The following is a 20,162-nucleotide window of genomic DNA, read 5'->3' on the forward strand; positions in this document are numbered from 1 at the left end:
AGCCGGGGCTCTGCTGTGCCAGGGAATCACCTATCAATGATCATCGTCCTCATTAGCAGAGATGGAGCCCGTGAGAGTACCCCCGTGCTGGAGAGGTTCCTGCCTCTGCCGATGCTGGGGTGGCCCAGGCGATGGGCTGGGGTACAGCTGGTGGAACCCCCAGTGCATGCACCGAGCTTTGCACGTCCTCAGCTGGAGCTGGGAGCTGGGAAATCCGCTCCTTGCTCCCTCTGCAGAGCTGCCCTGTCCCAAGGCCGAGTGGGGCCACACTCAGCCCTTTGTCTTTACAGGGTCTTCTGCCCTATTTATCTTCCCCAGATGACATCTCCCCTCCCCGCTCCATGCAACACCCCCCGAAAAATAATAAACGGCAGCAGGCTCTGTAAACAGAGCCTATCTCGAAAGCTGTTTGAAATGTAGACAGGCTCAAGTGAATTAGTTCAGCGAGGACTTAATTGCCGTCCTGTCTGTCAGTGTGCGGCACTGAGGGTTAGCAGGGGAGCGCTGTGGCAGGGAGATGGATGGGGTCCTGCGCCGGGGTGGCAGCCGGGGTCACTGCTCCAGAAACCACGTCCTGGCGTGACCCCCGCCGCGATAAGCAGTCTCTGCGCTGTCCCCATCGCTGGCTTGTCCTGCTGCTCTGACCCTCCCTGGCCTCCCCCAAAATCCAACCCGGAATGAAAACACTGGGAGAAGGGCCTGGGTTTGCAAGGATTGACCTGTCGTCCCTTCTCCAGCTGGGTTGGCCTTGCTGGGGCTCGGGGCTCTGGTCTCCATGAGGGAACAGGGTGTAGTGGCTGCCGGTGGCAGTGTCATCTGTCCCCAAGGCACGAGGCACCGCGGAGCGGCTGGCCAGGAGCTTTCGCCATGGGGCAGGGAGATATCCCGGGCAGGAGGCATTCCTTTAGTCATATACAAAAGGAGCAAAATATTAATCCCCACATCCCTTCCTGAGCAGAAGCAGAGTTGTGTCGCTCGTGCATTGCACAACAGTCCCGACAACCCCAGGCAGCCCCCTGGCCCTGCGAGAGCCGGCTGCGTCTCTTTTGCATGCTGCTCGAGTCAGCCCGAGCGCAGCTGGTGGGCAAAGATGCTGGAAAAAAATCAAGGATAACCATCCCCCTGCTTAGGCCTGTCACAGCACCGGGGTTTGGGAGGGGGAAGGCAGGAGGCTTCCCAGGGAGGGCTGGGGGGGTCCCAGCCGGGTGAGCGGGGCGCGCAGGACCCCGGGGTATGGTGCAAACAGGGTGTTAGTGCGGGGAGCTGCTGCCTGGCCTGGGGAGTGGGCTTTGGCGAAGGCAGCCGTCAGCAGGGCATCTGGCCGGGCTCTTCCCCACCTCCCCGTTAATTAAATGGCAGCCTCTTATGCATGTGGAAAAGGAAGAAGAAAAGAAAAAAAGATCAGCAAGCCCGAGCCCTTAGATTACTGTTTACCCCCTCGAGGAGCACAGAAGTATATTGTCCATTTAATAGAAGCCTATAAATCACTGAAAAACATTTATAAAATAATTGAAGGTAATGGGAACCATTTGTTTAAATAACATCACGTTCATGCCCCAGAGGTGCAATAAAAGTTAGATTAATTGATAGGATTTTATATCTCACTGTGAAAAACCGAGTCACATTCTAGACACCGACAGTTTGGGAAAGTTGCAAATTCATCAGGCACCCAGCTACTATCAAAATAGTCTCTTCCATGCGAAGAGGCACATTTATATGACCCTGAAGCGTTTTGGGATGAGAACTATTTACTTAAACTGTGAAGTGAACTAGCCAGTGTGAGATCCTGACCCAGATTGGGGTTTTTTTCCTTCCTCTTCTATCTGCTGTTTCATTTTTTTTCCCATTATGATAAAAAGCAAATAAATATCTCTAAACCAGGGGCTCATTGATAATCTGGGGCTAAAGTGTCCCACATCCATCGGTGCCCATGAGAATGGCACCAAGGAGGCAGGGGGCGAGGAGGCTGGGGCTGGAGTGGGGCTGGGGGAGCCCTGCCGTGCCAGGGCCAGCTGTCCCATCCTGGGCTGCTCACCCCAAACCTCACCGGGTGTCTGCTGGGCACCGTGCCGGGCTCCTGGCCGTGGCCACGGCCCCGTGGCAGCATTTGCTCTCCTCGAGCCCCTTTCTGCTGCTGGCCCTGCTGCTTTCAGCTTGTAAACTGTCCCCCCAGCCTTTGCCCCTGTAATCCTGTTCGGTGGTGTATCTGGTTAAAGGGCAGAAAAAGGGCATGAAGCATGGGCTTTAGCAGAAGGGCAGCTGGTGATGGGGCTGCAGGCGCGTAGGGACACCCCGGCCGGGCCACCACTCTGCCACCCCGCCAGCTCCCTTGCTGCCCAAGCTCTGCTCCAGTTTTGCCCCAGTTTTCCCCAAACTCCATTTTCACTTCTTTCCCCTCCTTTCAGTGACTCGTGGGCTGGTGAGCAAGGCCAGCAGCGAGCCTGGGTTCTGCTGGGTGAGATGGTGGCACGTGGGACTGTCACCCCCAGGCCACCCCATCGTCCTGCAGCCCCGTGGCTCCCTGCTGCTGGCATCAGGGACATTGCCTGTCTCAAAACACCCTTCAGGGCTCGTCTGTGCTACGGCTCAATCAACCCCACTGCGGAGGTGCACCCACAGGCTGTCCCCAGATACAGCCCCTTAGGGTGGGTGGCACAGCGGGGACCCACCTCGCTGGGACCCCCGTGCCGAAACATTCCCAGAAAGCCCATCCCTGGGGAAGGACCGGCTCCCAGCCGCTCCTCGCCAGCCAGCCACGCCGAGCCCGAGCGCACGGTGCAGCCGGGCTTCGCATCAGCTTTTGATAAAGGCGCCCTGTCAAACAAGGGCTGAATAAATCATGATGTGTTACCAAGACGCATTACAGCTTTTAAAACAACCACCATGGCATTCTACCCCACGGACTGATGAGTCTGGGGATGCCAGATCCCTGGCGCTCCGCAGCCTTGCTGGAGCCAGCTCACATCTGGAGTGCAGTAAACGTACCCAGAAGCAAGAAAGCAGCTCTGTAAGGGTCAGGAGTACAGAGAGCGGCTGCTGACTCCAGGCGCCACCCCAAAACCCACATGCATTTCCTTGTGTAAACACATGTGGCCAAAAGGCAGCCATGGTCACCTTTCTCCAACGTGAGCCCTATAAAACCGCCAGCAAAGTGAGGAACAATGTCACTATTATTGTTTTAGAGGAATTCCTCCGAAGCAGAAAAGCATAGCCAGGCTGCCGACAAGGGTGTCTTTAAAAGCAGAGCTGACAATTGACTCCAGAGCCAAGGGGAGGGAAAAAATCCCCCTGGGGTTGATCATTTGCAGTTGTTGGGGGCTTCCAGAGCAGCCCGTTAACCTGCTTGGGTCCCGCTGCCGCAGAGGCGCAGCCGGGCACGCAGAGCCCTTGCCTACTCATCACCCCAGTGGGGCCGCCGCTGGTGCCCCGGGGATGGGGTGCTTTGGGGCCAGCCCCAGGAGGAGCCCAGAGCATCCCTGAAACCAGTGCCCAGCGAATCAACCCGCCGAGAGCCAAGCACGCCCAGAAACCGCTCCCAGACCTGCCATGGGTTTATTGCCCATGAAAGAGGATTTCTCCTCCCTACCCAGTATCAGCTGCATCGGGAACCCTGCTGATGCAATCAGAGCTCCCAGGGCTGACATCGTTCCGGGTGAGGGCTTAACTGTACCTGGATCAGAAAACCACTGGTGCCTTCTCAAGGGGGCCAACCAGAGGAAATATTTGGGGTCTGGAGCTGCTTTCTCTTGGGGGGGGGGAATGATCAGTTGCACTGAGACCTCATAGCTGCTTCTTTTGGGGATTTATTGCCCGTCAGCAAAACCAGACGCAGGCTGCCAGAAGCAGCAGGAGCGATAACCTGGGGCCGGATCCTGCCCGTAAATTGGGAGATACAGCCTGTAGCTGGGCACGGACACCTTTGGCGCTGCCTGGGAGGGCTGGGAGCTGGCAGCGGGTGCAGGGGTCCTGCCAGGGGGACTTTAACCCTCCATCCAGAGCCTGAGCTGCACAGGGCTCCAGCACCAGCGGTACTGGGAGGGTCCCTGCAGGGGCCTGGGCAGGAGGGTTTTGGGAACAAGACAGAAAGGGCTGTGAATATGCACGGAGGCTGGAGGCGTGCAGATAGGGTGAGTCTCCATGCTTAACACTGATTGGGATGACCTTGCTCGTGGATAAGGGGCTGTCCTCCAGCAATCATCGATGAACATTTGAATTTCAGTGATAAGCCCATCAAATAGTTAAGTGTGTTAGAGGCTGTACAAATGCCGCACAGATGAAGTTTCTCCAGTGAGTCAGGGTCCCGAAACCTTTCTTTGGGGAGCTTATCTTATCAGGCAGGGGATGCAGCGCTCTGCTCCGCAAGGAAGCTGGGCCAGCTCAGCCTGACTAATGGGGCTCTGAGCAAAGGCATTGCAAAACTAAAGGTACTTTTTAAAAAATCCTGACATTGCAGACAGAGGGGTGAGGAGAGAGGAAGAGGAGGCTTAGTCATGTTGGCCATAACCCAACGCTGTGGTACTTCTCCAGGGCAAGGTCTTTAATGTCCTTCCTGGGACAAAGCTTTACATCTGCCTTCCCCCCTTTCCCTGTGAGAGCAACCAGGGGGCTGTTCCCAGCCAAATCCGCTCCTTAATTCCCTCCATTGGAGGCTGGGGCCAGCGAGAGGGACGCTGCCAGCATCATCCCGAGGAGCTGGGAAGCCCCGTTCCCCCATGGGGCCATTGAACGAGGGGTGCCAGTGGGGCTGGGGGGGTCCCTCGGCCGGCAGCCACAGTGATGCTGGGCTTCCCAGGGACGCCTCCAGCAAAGGCAGCCGGTGCCCTGCCGGAGGAGGCGGTGGCCGTGGGAGGATGAGCTGTCAGAGCCACGGAGACAAGCAGTCAGTTTGATCCTGAGTGAAAACAAACCAGCTGGCCAGTGAGCTCCCTCCCGCCCGGAGCTGAGCCGGAGCCGGAGCCCAGCCCGAAAAGCCCCTGCGGTCCTTCGGGTCCCCTTACCAGCAGGAGCCAGGCAGCATGGGAACCAAAAAGCGCATGTAAATAACGTGCAAATACTGGCCACATTTTTGAAACAGCTAGAATTCCCAGGAAAGACGAATATCAGTGTCGGGGGAATGAATACCCAGAACTGTCCCCAAAAAGGAGGGATATTAAAGTGGAAGGGTGATCCTTCCCCTCTCCTCCTTTCTCCCCATGTTGATGGAGATGATGAATTTCCACCTACATGGGAAATTCTTCCCAGGGTAAGCGCCAGCATTAAATTAAAACCTCCTTGGAGCCTTCCCCTAAAATCCAGCATGTCCCAGCCGACATCCGAGCATGCCCATATGCGGAGGGGCGCCTTCAGGAATGCCTTGCGTATGGTCCCTATAAGCGCGCGTTGGACAGGATTCCTGGCGGCTGGTGGGATGGGAAGCCTCCAAGCTGCAGGAAGCCTTTGGTTTCTGCCCGCTGCTTGCATAAATCCCCGGACACCCACACACTGTAGATAGCATGAAATCGAGGGAATGGCTCTGCCACTTCCAGAGCAGCGTGACCACGCTCTGATCTTGGGGTAGGTGACCAGGACAGACTAGTCGTGACATGTCCCCGGTGCTGAGCAGAGATGGAGGTGGGCTGGTGTGGGGATGTCAGTGCTTGCTCCCTATGGGGGCATGCAAGGGTTAAGGCACTTGCACCTCTGGAGGCCTCGAAGGCAGCAGTTACAGGACACCTGTGATTATTATTGTCATTCCCTTCTTTTTTTTGCATTACCAAAAAGTAGTTGTCCTTAGGATGAGGATTTAGAGGAGGCTGTGGAAGAGCCAGCAGCGTTTCCTGCTGGGCTTCTGTGAAGATGGAAGAAAAGGAGCTTTTTAATATGAATTTTTCATACTCAATAAAAATATAAGATGACAGGACTCTTCAGCCATAGAGGAAAAAACTGTCACAGGTGATTGATGATACTTTGACCTCCTTGTTGAAATATGGTCAAAGTCATCACATGGGAGCAGCCTGGGGCTAGTTCTGCCACCTGCCCGGTGTTTGCTGGGTGCCCAGGGCTGGCACAGGGCTGCTGGGGGGTCACAGCCCCGGCCCCAGATGTCCACCGAGATTCCTCCTGCTTTGCGATGGCTCGGCATGGGGAGCATCTGACAGTCTCCTGGGACACCCATGGACCTCGAGCCAGCCGTGCGCTATGGGACCTGCTGCTTTCCCAGGGCTGGGAGAGCTTCCACCCCAGTGCCCGGTGCTAAGACCCACATCATGGGCTCCCCGACGTGGAGGCAATTTGGAGGAGGGTTCCAAAAGCGGGTCCCAGGCAAGCTTTGCCAAGGGCACCACCTTGTGCAACTGCACGTCTCTTCTTCAGCATTCCGGGGAGACCCAGGCAGCCCCAGATCCTCACCGTGGTGGAAGGCAAGCGCAGAGGAGCTGACGACCAGCTCAGGGAGGGGGGGCCTGACCCATCCCCAGCACCAGCCTGTGGCACAGCTCCACTGCATCACCCGCTCTGAACACCGCCAGGATCCCAGCCCGCCTCTCTTTGTAGTGCTATTTTTAAAACACCAAAGGAGAACTCCCACCTCCGTCTGCTGGAAACGTGGCGTGTCCCCCCCCGCTATCTGCAGCAGCCAAGAGCCCTGCTCATTTTCAAACCTGCCGGAGTTAACTTTAGATATAAAACCAAACAAGCAAACTGAAAGGGGCTTGTTGTGTAAAAAAGTTCCTCCGAATTAGTTATATCTGGCTTGTGATCCCTTTTTGATTGAATACTTAATAGCAGCCAGGTGCAAGCAATAAGGGACGCTCGCCCGCGCCTCTGGAAGCAGCCTGGGAACGCAGGGCGGTGGGGCAGTCCATGGGCGGCTCGGTGTGTGGGCTGCTCCTGCCCTTCCTCTGCCTCCCCTTTTATCCACAGGGATCCCAGCCTTTGTTTCCTTCCCTCAGCGCTGAACGAGCACGGGAGATGCACACATATGCATCTATACGTTTGCATGGGGGTGTGTATGCAGGCGCAGAGCTCTTTGTGTCGGGGTGCGTGCAAACGCGTGGGCACGTGCGCGTGTGGTTGATGCAGGCAGGCAGGTAACGTGCACGTAATGCATGCATGTGGATGTGCATTAATGCATGTGCATGTATGTATGTAAACATTGCCTCTTCAGCAGCTGAAATAATACGCCCTCTTGACTCAGCTGAGGGTGCAGGAGCGCTCCCAGCACTTCTGCAGCAAGACAGTCACGTGGTGCTCGGAGACATTTTTCCATCCTGGCACTTCCAAATGCGTCTGCTGGTGTTTAAGCCCATTTCCATCCCCAAGTACGTATGTGTGCAGTTTTACTGCATTAATTTTAGAAACGTACTGCCTTCGTAGACGATAATAAAAAGTGGATGCCAGGGAGAGAGACTGCCCAGAAACTAGCAAGTTAAAGACGTTGCTCTTCTGGAGCATGAGATGTCCCTGAGAGCACAGGGCCCAGGCATGAATGCTCCTGAAGGCATAAAAATGAACCTCATGTGCCCAATTCTGGGATGGAGCACAGCAGTGCTGCGGTGCTCAGTGGTCCTTGGTCCCTGTCTCAGTGTCAGACTGTGGGAGCAGCACTGCCAGGCAGGTAAACTGCTGCTGCTGGAGATCCCTGGGCTGCTCCTGGCTTGGCTTGGCTTGGCCTCGGGGTCTTTTTCTGTCCCATGTCCCTATTAAAAATGCACTTTTTCTTTCCTTTCTTTTTTTTTTTTTTCCCCCTTCCCCCAGTCCATTTCTTTTTCCCAAGTGATGCAATTTCCACCCAACGCTGTTCTGGAGAAAGATCTACAGCGTGTCACTTCCGATTATAACTCCTGTAGTGTTGGCTGTAGCCTTCCCCATTACTTGATTTATTGAACTCCTGAATCCTCCAAAGAAATTCAATGATTTTATACGAACAATTCTCTTATGCCTGAAAACACAGCTTTTGCCAGAGCACTTTCTGGGTGTTGGCATCCAGAAAGTGGTTAGTGCCAACAGGAGAAGAAGTGGTGATGGGGCCCTGAAATCTGGGATAGCCACTGTGTGCACTGCAGGTCCGGACCAAGCACGGACACGTGCTACAGCTCCTGCTCTCTTGGGCTGCAGGGATCAGTGTTGGGCTGGTCCCACTGCTGTTGGGGGGGGGTTGTCGCCTTCCCCGGGCAGCGGAGGCCAGGCAAGAGCTGGTCTGGTGTGCAGCTGGTGTGGGACAGACGGATGAGATGTCAGCTGGCAAAAAGCCGGCCGGACAAAATTAACCTGTCAAAACATTTTGAATATATATGTTCAGGCAGAATGCGTTTGCAGCGGATCAGCATTTTGCATCATGCAGGGGCAGTGCTTCGGAAGCACTGAAACCAGATTTCCTCTGTTGCTGAAACAGAACTCGTTCCCCACCTGCAAACGGGGCTGGTAACACTTTCAAGCTATGGAGAGGGTGATAAGAGTCAAGGGGAAAAGGCGCTGTACCAGAGCCAAGGAATTCCTTGTTATCCCAGCGTTTCAGGTGTGCGCAAAGGGCTGCAGAGAAAAATCAGTGAAAGGCCTGTTCCTTCTCCCGGAGGGGAAGTGTTTGTAGGATTAGGGCATATTTAGACGTGGCAGAAATGGGATTCCTAAACAAAGGGCCAGGGGAGGCAAGCCCCTGCACCGCTGCCACCGGTTCCCGCAGCGCAGAGGGTTTCCAGATTCGCTGCCTACCTGCCTGCAGGAGTAAAGCTGTCCAGACCCGCCAGCCAGCGCTGTGCCTTCCATTTTAGGAGGCGGTGGAAGCAGGGTTAGGCATTTCTAACCCCCCCTGTTCCTACTGGAGGGGACTTGGGGGGGTGGGAGCGTGCTGCTGCCACCCTGACTGCTCCCGCTGCACAGGACCCCACCGCTTCTGGGTGCACAGCCACCGCCACGCACGCTAACGAACCCGGCTGCTGATTTCTGCATGAGGACCCCCCCACCTTGAGCACCATCACGCTGCCACTCTGGCCAAAAATCCAGCACGTGCACAAGGTACATCCCCCTCTCTGGCTGGGTTTGATGCTGGGGCCTTTCGCCTGCAAGTGTTTTGTACTGGTCATGGGATGAAGCCTCCTCTCCATTAATGGCTGCCAAATAAATTGGACTTAAATGCTCAATTGCAACACCACGAGCAATTTATATAGATTTATTTTGGGATGGTGTAATTAGCAGCAGGGGACGTGCAATTCTCTGAGAGTCGGTGCGCAGGAGCAAGAGCAGGCTGTTTGCTATGGAAGAAATTGGGGCAGGCTGAAGAAAGGTGTAAGTGTTAGCTGTGCGAACAGCAACGGCTCTGGGCTAATTACACTTTGGCCTGAGTTTAGGAAATAAAGATGCACGATGCCAGATTACCGCTATGGAGCAAGAAGGGGATGTTGCCGAGGGTTTTGGATGTTGGAGGTGGAGAGAGGGGGCTGCGCCATGAGGGATGGTGGGACACCTCCTCTTGGGCTTTGGAAACTTCTTCCCCCCCCTCTCTGTGTTTGCCCTCAGCTCGGTCCCTGCGCGCGTGCATGGATGCAGCCGCACGTGGGGTGAGTCGCTCACAGCGAGCGCGAGCAGATGCAGGGAGACACATGTGCTGGGCTTGGCTTGCAGCAGCGCTACATATGCAATTTTTTTATTTACGCCCACAATCAGTTTATAATCTCTGGCCAAAACTTCATCTCCTGTATATGGGAAGATTTGGCCCGCGGAGAGACGTTAACTCGAAGGCGAGTGGGAAATATGAAAGGGCCCTCTATGTGGAGAGCAATTCAGTTCGTCTCCAGTACACAACTGTGGTTTTTCCATCCCTCTGGGTTTCTGCTCAGAGACGTCTCCGCGTCGCGAGCTCTGCCCGGGCTGCAGCGAGTGCTGCCTGCGGTTGGGCAGCCGTGGCTGGGGCGAGCCGACAGTGCAGCACCGACGCCAGCAGCACCGAGCCACGCTCCCACCGCCGCAACGCTCGCTCCCAGGAGTTTATAGGGCGAGGGGGACAGGGTGCATCAGAGCCACGGCTGTGCCTTTGCACCAAGGCAAAGCTGGGGTCTGTGCTCTTTGGTTTTTCAGCCCTGGGATGCTGAGCATCCATTTGGGAGCGCTGCCATGTTCTGTGGCTGGAGGAGATGGACCTGGCCCGGATCTGAGTGGTCCTGGTGGACCAGTTCTGTGTTGGGAAAGCACGAGATCCGGCAGCCCCAGCTGGACCCTGGCCACCCAGGGAGCGCCCTGGGATGCTGGGCTCCCTCTTGGCCCTGGAAATGTGGGGTGCGGGCAGCATGCTGCCTGCCTGCCAGTTTGGCATTAAATTCCCAGGGAGTTAATGAAAAAATTTAAAAAATGCGGCTTGCTGTGAAACTCAGAAGACTGAATAGGGGGGCTGAAAGAGGCTGCTGGTGTGCAATTGATCCACTGATTCAGCCACCCCTCCGGAGGATGGAGGAAAATCCTCTGGCTATGGAACTGCCGAGCACTTGGTAGCCCGGCGGTGGCCCTGGCGGCATCAAGTGGGGCAACCAGCCTGGCCCCAGCTCCGTGTGCCGAGGCAAGTGCTGCTCTCACACATGTAGCGAAGGTGTGGGGCCTCAGCTCATAGCCTGGTGGCTGCCCCCACCCCTGTCCCGGCAAAACTTAATTGTTTTCTGCAAAAAAAAAAAAAAAAATCATTTGGGGAATAGATGGAAAAAGGAGATAGCGTCAGGCAGTCATGGCCTGTTCTCCACCTGTTGTTATTTTGGTCTGGCCCAATCAACCTGCTAGCCAGGCTGGAGCCAGAGACCATCTGGAAAAACTGCCGTGTTTGTAAAACTGACATGGAGCAGCACCCCAGGGCCCTGACCTCCCACACAAATCTGGAAATGATTAAAATGGCCCTGGCTGCCTTCGCGGCGCAGAGCTGCCTGCGGAGAGCAGCCCACCGACTGCATTTGGAGTTCTCATCAGCGGGGCTGGGAACGCGCGCCCTCCTCCCGGCACCCTGCCCTGCCCGGAGCCCCGCCGGCAGCGCTGTGGGGGGATGCGCTGGGGAGCGGAATGCTGCTGCCACAGAATGTGCCAGTTCCCCACTCCGAGCTGCCTCGCTTGGCTGGGAACCCACATCCCAGCCTGGGTGATGGGCACCCACCCCCTGCTGGGGCAGCCAACCCATCCCTCCCTGCCCTGGCTCCAGCAGCCGTAGGCATCTATCCCTCCATCTGCAGTGGTCCTCTATTTTTATGGCTAGCTGGAATTAAAAGGTGAAATAGTATCGGTGAGTCCGATTTCAGCGGGAATTAGAAAGCGAACCTCAGCGCCAAAAGCAGTGAGCGCAAACCCCAGCAAGCTGGCTGCGAGCTTCGGTGAGCTCCTTCTACAAGCACAGTTAGATGAATGCACTGCACAGCTCCAAGTCACTGCTGTGGGACGGGAACCACGTCCCGCCCTTCCCCGGGAGCAGAAAGGTGCTGGCGAGGCTTTGGGTTGGGCTCCAGGTTTGGAAAAAGCTTCCCCAAAGGGCTGCCCTCCCCTCTGTGCTGCTCTCAAACCTCCCACCTCCGGGACATTGCTTATCAAAGCAGCTCTGTGTCCTCCGCGTAGCAAAGGGTAAGCGACACCACGGCCAAAATTCAAGCCACATTGGACCTTGCTGACCCACACTGGCCAGGGGACATTGGCTGTTTCAGCCTTGCCTCGCCTACTGGACAGCGGTTTAATTAGAGAGGTGTGAATAATGAATTATCCATGACTCTGAGCCATCCATGGAAAATTCAAATCAACCTGCTTTTAGTTTACAAGACGTCAGCGAACTATCTGCCAAGAGAAAGCAGGGGGAGAAAGAAAAGCCAGACTGTGTCTTGGTGGGGGCTGAGGAGCGGGTGGAGGCTGAAGAGTGGGTTGGAGGTGATGCTGTGTGGCGCAGCCCCGAGCCTGGCTGCTGCTGGCTGCTGCTGCGTGGGGAAAAGGGATGCTCGGCCCCTTGGGTGTGAGCCAGGGCTGGAGCTGCTGGGCCGGCATGGTGGGTGCTCCCCACTCCCACCCCACTCCCCACCGGCCGGCGAGGGGCTGGGTGGGCAGGGTGGTGAGTGCAGCCATGGCCAGCAGCTGGTGGGGACGGCGGGTCCTTCTACATGGGGTCCCATTCCCAAGGTTCCCTCCACTCCCACGGGAGCAGGTGAAGCACTGGTCCTGGCACAGGGGTAAAGCTGGCTCTTGTCCCCCCTCTGGGGGTCCTGCTGGGGCCGGGGGGCGCGGCTAGAACCCTGGTACAGACAGGGAGCAAGGGCGGGGAGAGGCCCCGTCTGCAGCTCTCAATGGGGTGGACCCAAACCCTTCCTGCAAATGGGGCTGCTGAGATTTATAGTGACAGCTTTGGTAAACGCTTGCCTCACCCTGGCACAAGGGGACTTAATCCCTGAAAGGGCCCCGGCCTTGGGCCTGGAGGAGCCCTTTTTGCTGTGTTTGCCTTCATCCCTCCTCTGGTTTACCTGCGTGGCCGCACTAAGCTCTGACCCTGAGTTTGCTGCCGCCGCTATTGTTCCCTGCCTTATCGAGGAGGATGATGGAGCCAGGGACGGGAGCAGGAGAGGCCGGCTGGGCTGCAGAGCCTGGCTGGGGACAGGCGGGAGCTTGAACTTGGCACGGCCGCTGCCAGGCTCAGGTGGGCAGGATGCTCCAGGCAAGGCTTCCCGGCACCGCACCTCTTCCCACCAGGTCCAGCAGTGACCTGGCTGTGATGGTGGCATCTCCTTCCCTCCTCCCCAGCCTGCCCTGCAGCGATGCTTGCCCTGTTCCTGTGTGCAGGGCAGGGAAGCTGGGAAAGGCACAGCTCCTGCACCCCTCCCAGTGCAGGCGGGACTTCTGATGGAAAAGTGTGAAAAAACTTTCAGCCTGAATTTCAGACACTTTAATCGGCTGCTGATAACGAGGGGGAGCCCCACACCGCTGTCAGGGCCAAAGGCTTTGAAACGGGCAGAAAACAGACCTGTCACGTCTTTTGTCCAGGGCCAGCTCTGCTCATTGATCTCTCTATCAGATGAGTAAACCGATACATATTAACCCGGAGCCAAAGCAAACATATTCTGAGTGTTGAAGAAGTTCAGATAAGTCCTTTTCTCCCCGCAAGAAGCTGGATCTGAAACCCTGGATGGGGGGAGCCAAGTGGTCCCAGACCAGTTCCTGGCGCAGGCTCGCGGCTGCGTGTGCCTCAGTTTCCCCTGCCCTGGGGAGGGGATGGGACCCTCTGCCGTGGGTTTGTCCTGGGGGAATCCAGTCCCCACCCTGGAGCCTGCCGGCTGCCATCACTCATCTGCCCCAGGGGACGTGCGCTGTGGGAGCATGCCAGCCCTCCCATCATCAGCCCCCTCCACTCATTAAGATTATTAAATTAACCCCCCCCAAGTTTGTAAAAGGAAGGGCCAGTGGCTGATAAAGCCTTGTGAAAGGACGGATGATAACAGCAGGTAGTACTGCAGATAAACCCTCCTGCCACCCCCAGCAGCAGCGTGGGGCTCCCCCTGTACGCCGGCACACACTCACCTGCCGCTGCCAGCTCCCACTGCAGACTGCGGGTACCACAAGGGATCATCGACCCCCCATTAGGCTATAGCCTCTTCTAAAATGAGGATTAAAACCTGTTACACAAAAAGATTGTGGAAGTCAGTTGGGAGGTTTAGTACTTGAGAACATAGAAAAGACCTGTGGCTGGGTCTGTTACTGGCCGTGGCCAGCAGGCACCTTGGCCGTGGCGCTGGGACTGACCTAAGAGCATCACCTGGGATTGTGGGGGCATTTCTGGGGTGCTGGCACCCACCTGCCTGGGCAGTCAGAAGTGAAATGCTTCACCAGGACACGGAGCATTTTGGTGCTTTTTCCCTGGGAGAGAGTCAAAATGACTCATGCTGATGGGGGTTTTTAGTACAATGATGTCCGTGCCTGATTTTTTAATACATTTCAAAGTTTCATTTCCACATGATTGTCTTGGTAAATTTTGCTCCTATTTTTATATTAAGAACTGTGCTAGATATGTCTACTTCCAATTTTCTGTTAAATGGTGTGCTAAATACATTGTGAATGCAATATATTCAATGGAGTTAGTCATTTGGATGGTGTAAAATTCGATTTTATATAAATTGCAGTCTAGGAATGAGAAGGAGGGTGCATCGCTGGGGTGCCACGTGGAGACCTCATCCCCTCCACCATCCCCTCCACTATTCCCATCGCTGGCTAGCCCTGTCCCCATTCCCCCCACCCTGGGGGCTGAAGGCAAATGAAGAAGGTGGTTGTGGTGCTTCATTAAGGATGGAGGGGGGGAAGAGAAGGGAAGTGACTCGCCTCTGTCACCACCAGGCTGTGTGTCACCAGGGAAGCTGGCAAGCCATCCATGACTGGCCCTGTAACCCAGCACGGCGTTTAGGCCAAGCAAATCAAGCTGAGACATCCACGAGCTGAATAGAGACACCGCTCTGCTATGGGTGGGTGGGAAGCTCTGAGGTGAGGGGGGCTGGTAAGCGGGACGGCTGCTGACACCAGGTTTGAGCTGCACCTTGCAAAGGCTGGGCAGGAACCAGAGGAAACCGTGACAGCCGTGCCCAGAGCGGGGAGAGGAAGCTGGGGCAGCCCCAGCACCGCGACCTTTCCTCCCTCTGGGAACTTGCTGCCTCAGCAGGAAATGCTTGGGGCTCTCCGGCCGGTGGGCTCCTGCGCCCCACCACTGCTGCCAGCTGTGGGAGCCTGGTGGGCCCTGGGAAAAGGTTTGGAGAAGCCCCGGCCACGGGCATCCTCTGCAGCAGCCTTGGAGAAGAGGGATGGCTTTGCTGCAGAGCTCACGGGCAGTGGCTGCAGCACCCACACATGGAGTCATTTGATTTCTCACATTGGTAAAAGAAAAGGGATCTGGAGTGAGCCTCGGTGCAGAACAACCCACCCTGTGGGTCAGACTAGCTCTTACATCCCACAGCGGGGTTTTCTGGCTTCTGAGTCCCGGTAACTAACATTTAGCCTTTTTTAAGTGGTAAGGAAGTTAATTGGGAAATTAAGGCAAAGGATGGGAAAAGCTGACATTGACTCCTGGTTTCTGTTCTCCATCCACACTGTGATGCATTTCTGGGGAAAAGCAGCATCCCACTCAGAGTGTGGAGCTGCTGGCCCCACTGCAGGCGCCCAGACAGCCCATGGGGCTGCTCTGCATCCCCCAGCCCCTGCCTGCTCCCGAGTTAGAAGTGGGCATGAAATACAGGGCTGCCAAAAGGACAGAGCCTGGCTCAGCTGGCAGAGCCCACTGTGGGCAGGGGGAAATCCTGGGCTTGAACCCTGCAGAGCAAAGCTCAGCCCCAGCTGTGGTGGACAGCACGGGGCAGGGATGGAAAGCACACTGTGAAATCTATGTGCTCCCCACCAACTATAAAACAAAATGCTTGCTCAAGGAACAGCCCATGCTCGCTCAAAACTCAGCCCAGGTGAGTCTGTAATGGGATCCAGGTTTCCGCTGAGTGTGGCTTGAGGTTGCCAGAAGTTCAAGCCAGGCAGGAGTTCAGATTGGTGATGAAACCCTCAGGTCTGGGGGCTGCAAGTAGCCCCCGAGCACAGGGACTCCGCTGCCTCCACTTGCCTTCCTCTAGGGATCACCTTGGAAAGGGTTCTGGTTAGCGTGGCACTGCTGCCGTTAACAGCGACGGGAGGGGGAGGTGGCTCAATGGCAGCAGGATCAGTCCCCGTAGGTGAAATCCCAGGAGGAGCACCGGCATGCACGCAGCAGAGGACACCCTGCATAGGAAACAGGAGCCTGTTCCGGTGAGGAAACAGTGCGAATGCTATTTACTTGCAGAGTTTTGTTTTCATTAACTCCGGCATGAGTCAAACCCTTCCTGCCAGCATTTTGCCCGGCACGGTGCCTCCGGCTGGCACAGCCGCTTTGCGAGCGCTCCTTTTCTTGGTGGCTGAAAGCCGCGCGATGGGGCGGGCGCAGGAAGGCAGAACAATGTGGCCGGTGGCCCCGGTGCAGGTGCTGGCCGGCCCGGCAGAGCCGTGTGCTGCTGGCAATTGTGCCACCCACACAGATGTGTCCGTGAGCTGCCTGAGCTGTGCCTCCGCGGGGGCTTTCCAGCGAGGCCCGGCGAGCTGCAGCCATGAATCATGGGCTGGCCGGGAAGCAGGGAGAAACACAGTGATGATGGTGGGGGGCACCAGGAGGTCAGGGGGGCTGCAGCAGCCCCCCACAGGGAGCTGGGGGCCATGTCCGTGCTGGGAACGGCTGCCTGCAGGGTGATTAGGGCTCATTTTACAGGTGGCATGGGGAGGAGACCCCAGGGCCAAGCCCTTCACACCTTCGCTGCCGTGGGTAGTGTGGTGCGATGAGTTGGAGCCAGCCAGCTCGTATCCTGTCTCCTGCGGCCAGCCGGGAGGGAGGCAAGGGGCGAGGGTAAGAATAGCACGGCCGTCCTTCCCAGCGCCCCGGCCCGTGGCCAGGGATTTCCTGAGCAAGGCAGTGCCCCCGGGGATGCGGCACCATGGCTGTGCCTGGCCACACACCGGCTGGCTGCTGGCACCTGCAGCATCCCATGCACCTTGGTGCCAGGGAGCTGCTCCTCCTTCTGTCCCATCCAAAAGCGAGAGCGGGTGGTGACCAGCTGCAGGTGTTGCAGGTGGCAATGGCGACCATTCCCGGGGTACCAAGGAGCACAGCGGGGGAGAGGGTCCAGCCTGAGCTGCCACAGGACCATTCCAGCTCCCAGCCATTTCAGCTGAGGGAAGGGCCCCTTAGGGGGGAAGAAATGGGGACTTTGAAACCAGGCTGGTGGCAGCCATCAGAGATGCCTTGGCAGGAACGTGTGCAGGTTTCCTCACTGGTTCACTTCCCCCTAGAGATGCTCCAGCATGGGTGAAAGCAAACCAAAGTTGTAAATGCCTTTTACTTCTCCAGCTGAGAGAGACAGCCCCCGCTGTGCCCTTGCCCACACCCTGCTCTTCCCCTACAGACACTGGGACGCTACACCCACCAGATACTACACCCCTACCCAGCCACTCACAACAACGTGTCTGAGAGAATCACAGCCGCTGCAAACCGCAGAGCCCTGTGGACCAGAGGTCTTTGTGTGAGAAGCAGCCAGTTCCCCGCTGCTTCCTCTGCCCTGCTGCCTGTGACCCACCGCGTCCTCCGGGCCCAGAGCCGGCCCAGGCAGGAAACAGGTGGGATAAATATTTGTGCAAACCAGAGTGAAATTTCCCTTGAAGGCCGTGCAATGTGTTTCCCTTGCAGTGGTTATGAATGGGAAGGTAACAGCCGGTGCAGCGGCAGGTGCTGCCAGGGTGGTGTGGAACCAGAGCTGCCGCCTTCCCAGGGAAAGTGAGCCCGTTACTCTTACTTCACCAAGAAGGCAGGCTCGGAAAGCTGCTGGAGGCTGCAGAAAAGCAATCCTGGAAAAATTTAGGCATTTAACTGCTATGGCTCAAACCCGAGGCCCATGGGAGCCCGGCAGAGCAGGAGCCAGCACACCCCACCCCAGGAGAGCCAGGGGGCTGCAGGACCAGCACATTGGACCCCACGCTGCTGGGACAGAGCAGAAGCTGTTACAATCCCAGCACGACATTTCTGAAGAGCCACGCTTCCCCTTCGCCAGGCTGTTTAAGCAGCACCACCCAGGGCCACATCCCCCTGCAGCACCGCAGGCACAGCCACGGCACAGCCGGTGCCCAGCGCCCGGCGTGAGCGGGTGGACCCGGTGGCAGCACGCTGGGCACGGTCAGCAGCGGCCAGGTGATACCTGTGTGCTGGCGTGGGCTGCTCCCCTGCGGCTGTACCCCTGCCTGCTGGGGGGAGGGGGGCGGGTGTGAGAGCATGAGGGGCTCTGTGGGTCCGGTGCCCTCTGCAACCAAGGTGTCACCGGAAAGGATAAACTGGTGGGGTTGGGGAAGATCCAGAAGGTCTTGCTCTTCCCTTGGAGAACGGTGGTCAGGACTGGACCCTCTGGCCCAGCCACATCAACACAAGGGAAGGGGGAAAATGGTCTGCGGCGATGCTGCTCCTTCTCCCCAAGAACACGCTTTGGTGGGAGCCTGCAGCTGTGGCACCTGCTTCCAGCAGTGTACGGGTCGATTCAGAGGGCTGTCTTCAACCAGAGTTAAAACTGAGCAAGCCTGGGATCTCAGGCAGCTTCGTCTGGCTCATTTCAGAGCTAGGCAGTGGGAAAGGAGTGGGAATTTTCTATCTAAATAAGTGGGCGAGGGGAGCCTGGGCAGCACAGGATACAGGCGTCTCTGAGCTAACACACACTCATTACAACCCCAACATCTGCTCTCTGACCTCTTGAGCTCTGATTGCCGACAAACCTGCTGTGGCTGCCTTCCCCCTCCTGGATTTCCTCCTCCTCCTCCTCCTGCCTGCTGAGACCACAAGCTGGCCGAGGGGCAGGTGGGAGCCATGGGCTCCTGCTCCCCCTCAGCGTTCCAGTAGCTGAGCCCTGTGATTTGGGGGCCGGAGGGTGGGGACAGGCTCCACAAACCAACACAGGTTTCACAATAGTTTGCTTAAGGGCTTGTGACTTACAGGCTCATGCTCAGGTGCTCCAGGGCAGGCAGGGAGCAGCCCCATCCCGGCTGCCCACAGGAACCCAGTTAACACTGCCCGGGGGAAGGGGGGGGCAGGGCCCTGCATCCCCCTCAGGGCACAGCCGCACTGGGGATGCTGTGGGGGAGCTCGGGGAGCCACCACCATCCCCCTCAGCACCAGCCGCTCAAGCACACTGGACCTGCTAGATCCAGCCACAGCAAAGTGCCGCTCAGCATCCCGCAGCTTGCAATGCCGGGGAGTTTGCGATACACCCAGCAGACACCAGCACGGCTGATGCGATCCTTTCCCTTCCTCTAGCTTTCCCCCTTTTTTCCTGCCTCTCCTTGCCCCCTCCCCCCAAAAGCTCTTTGTCTCGGGGCTCTGCTGAGGAAGCAGACCTTCTGAAAATAAACTCCTTCTGCTTTGATCTGGTTTATGGGCACGCACTGTTTATAGCTCCTTGCGTACGACTTGACACCTTCCCACCTGCAGCCCCAGCAACTGCTTCTTATCACAGCCACTTTGGATATTAACAGGCCGGCAGGGAGGGTGATCTGGAGGTCCCCAAGGCCCCCCCCCCCCCCCCCCCCCCCCCCCCCCAGGCAGGAGGGAGACAGGCTTATGTCCCCCTGCATGTGCTAATTGCATCAAGCCATGTTTATTGGGATGTTTATCTAGACTAGTGATGCTGAGAGGGTTCTCATAGGTTGGATCCACCCCTTCCCCACAGGAATTAGCTCGTTTTGACCTGTGATTTCAGCACAGCCCGGAACAGCATTGGGATCCCATGCCTTCCTTCTGACCTGACAGATATATGCATTTGGGAAGGGGGGCAGGAAAGGCCTGGAAAGCCCCCAATTTGCTTTATTTTGACCTGATGAAGTGTATAGTAAAGCAGGTGTCACCCACCTGGTCTGGGGACTGGAGCCCATGCAGGCACTGCAGCCTGGCTGGGGTCAGCACCAGAGGCCCCAGCTTCCCACTAGGGCCATCACTGTATGATGGGGTGCTGGGCGGTAGGACAGGGCAGACAAGCTCTGCACCGGGATACCGGGGTGGGGGTCGGGGGGGGGGGGGGGGGCGTGTTGCTTCGGCTCACCGCAAATCTGAAATTTTGGAAAGGAGCTTTGCTGTGCAGTGTTGGTCCTGCTGTTGTCACTGCTGTGCCACAGCGCACCGGGAAGAGCTGGGTCAGCCGGGTCCCTGGTTGCTGCACACCACATCTTGCTGCAGAGGAGCTGCCAAGCAGCTCTGCTCCCCCAGCACAGGATGGGGGGGGCAGGCACTGCTGCTTTCTCTGGAGCCCATTCCATGGAGCTTTCTGCTTTACTGCAGCGTCCTGGAAAGGGCCTGAGATGTTGCAATAAAATGAGTCTGTTAATAAACAACGTCAAGTCTGGGCTGCACTTACAATCATCTTTTATCCAGGCTTGCCTTCCAAACATCTGCCCACAGGGCATCTCTGCTGGTAACATGAGTCAGCGGCACGTCCCAAACAGTGCACCCAGGCAAGCCCCCCGCGAGGGTTAGCCCCCCGCTGCTCAGCTGGGCTGGCTTACCTGTACCGGCAGGGACTGGGGACCAGGGGTTTGCACCAGCACTGCCTGAACACCTCAGCTGCCCCATGGGACCCCAATACCCCTCTGCCTGCCACCCTGAC

General features: G+C 57.1%; 1 protein-coding gene across 1 annotated transcript in view; it reads right to left on the bottom strand.

The window, feature by feature from the left end:
* The window catches only part of LOC119155098, a 31,617-nt gene extending 11,883 nt beyond the window's left edge, over positions 1-19,734 (bottom strand). The window contains exon 1 of the mRNA XM_037403317.1: positions 1-19,734. This exon is cut by the window's left edge and continues 11,883 nt beyond it. The gene's annotated coding sequence lies outside the window, so the exon portion shown is untranslated.
* Between the last annotated feature and the right edge of the window lie 428 nt (positions 19,735-20,162).

Source organism: Falco rusticolus, chromosome 10, assembly GCF_015220075.1.
Source record: "Falco rusticolus isolate bFalRus1 chromosome 10, bFalRus1.pri, whole genome shotgun sequence".
In the NCBI taxonomy this organism is placed as follows: Eukaryota; Metazoa; Chordata; class Aves; order Falconiformes; family Falconidae; genus Falco; species Falco rusticolus.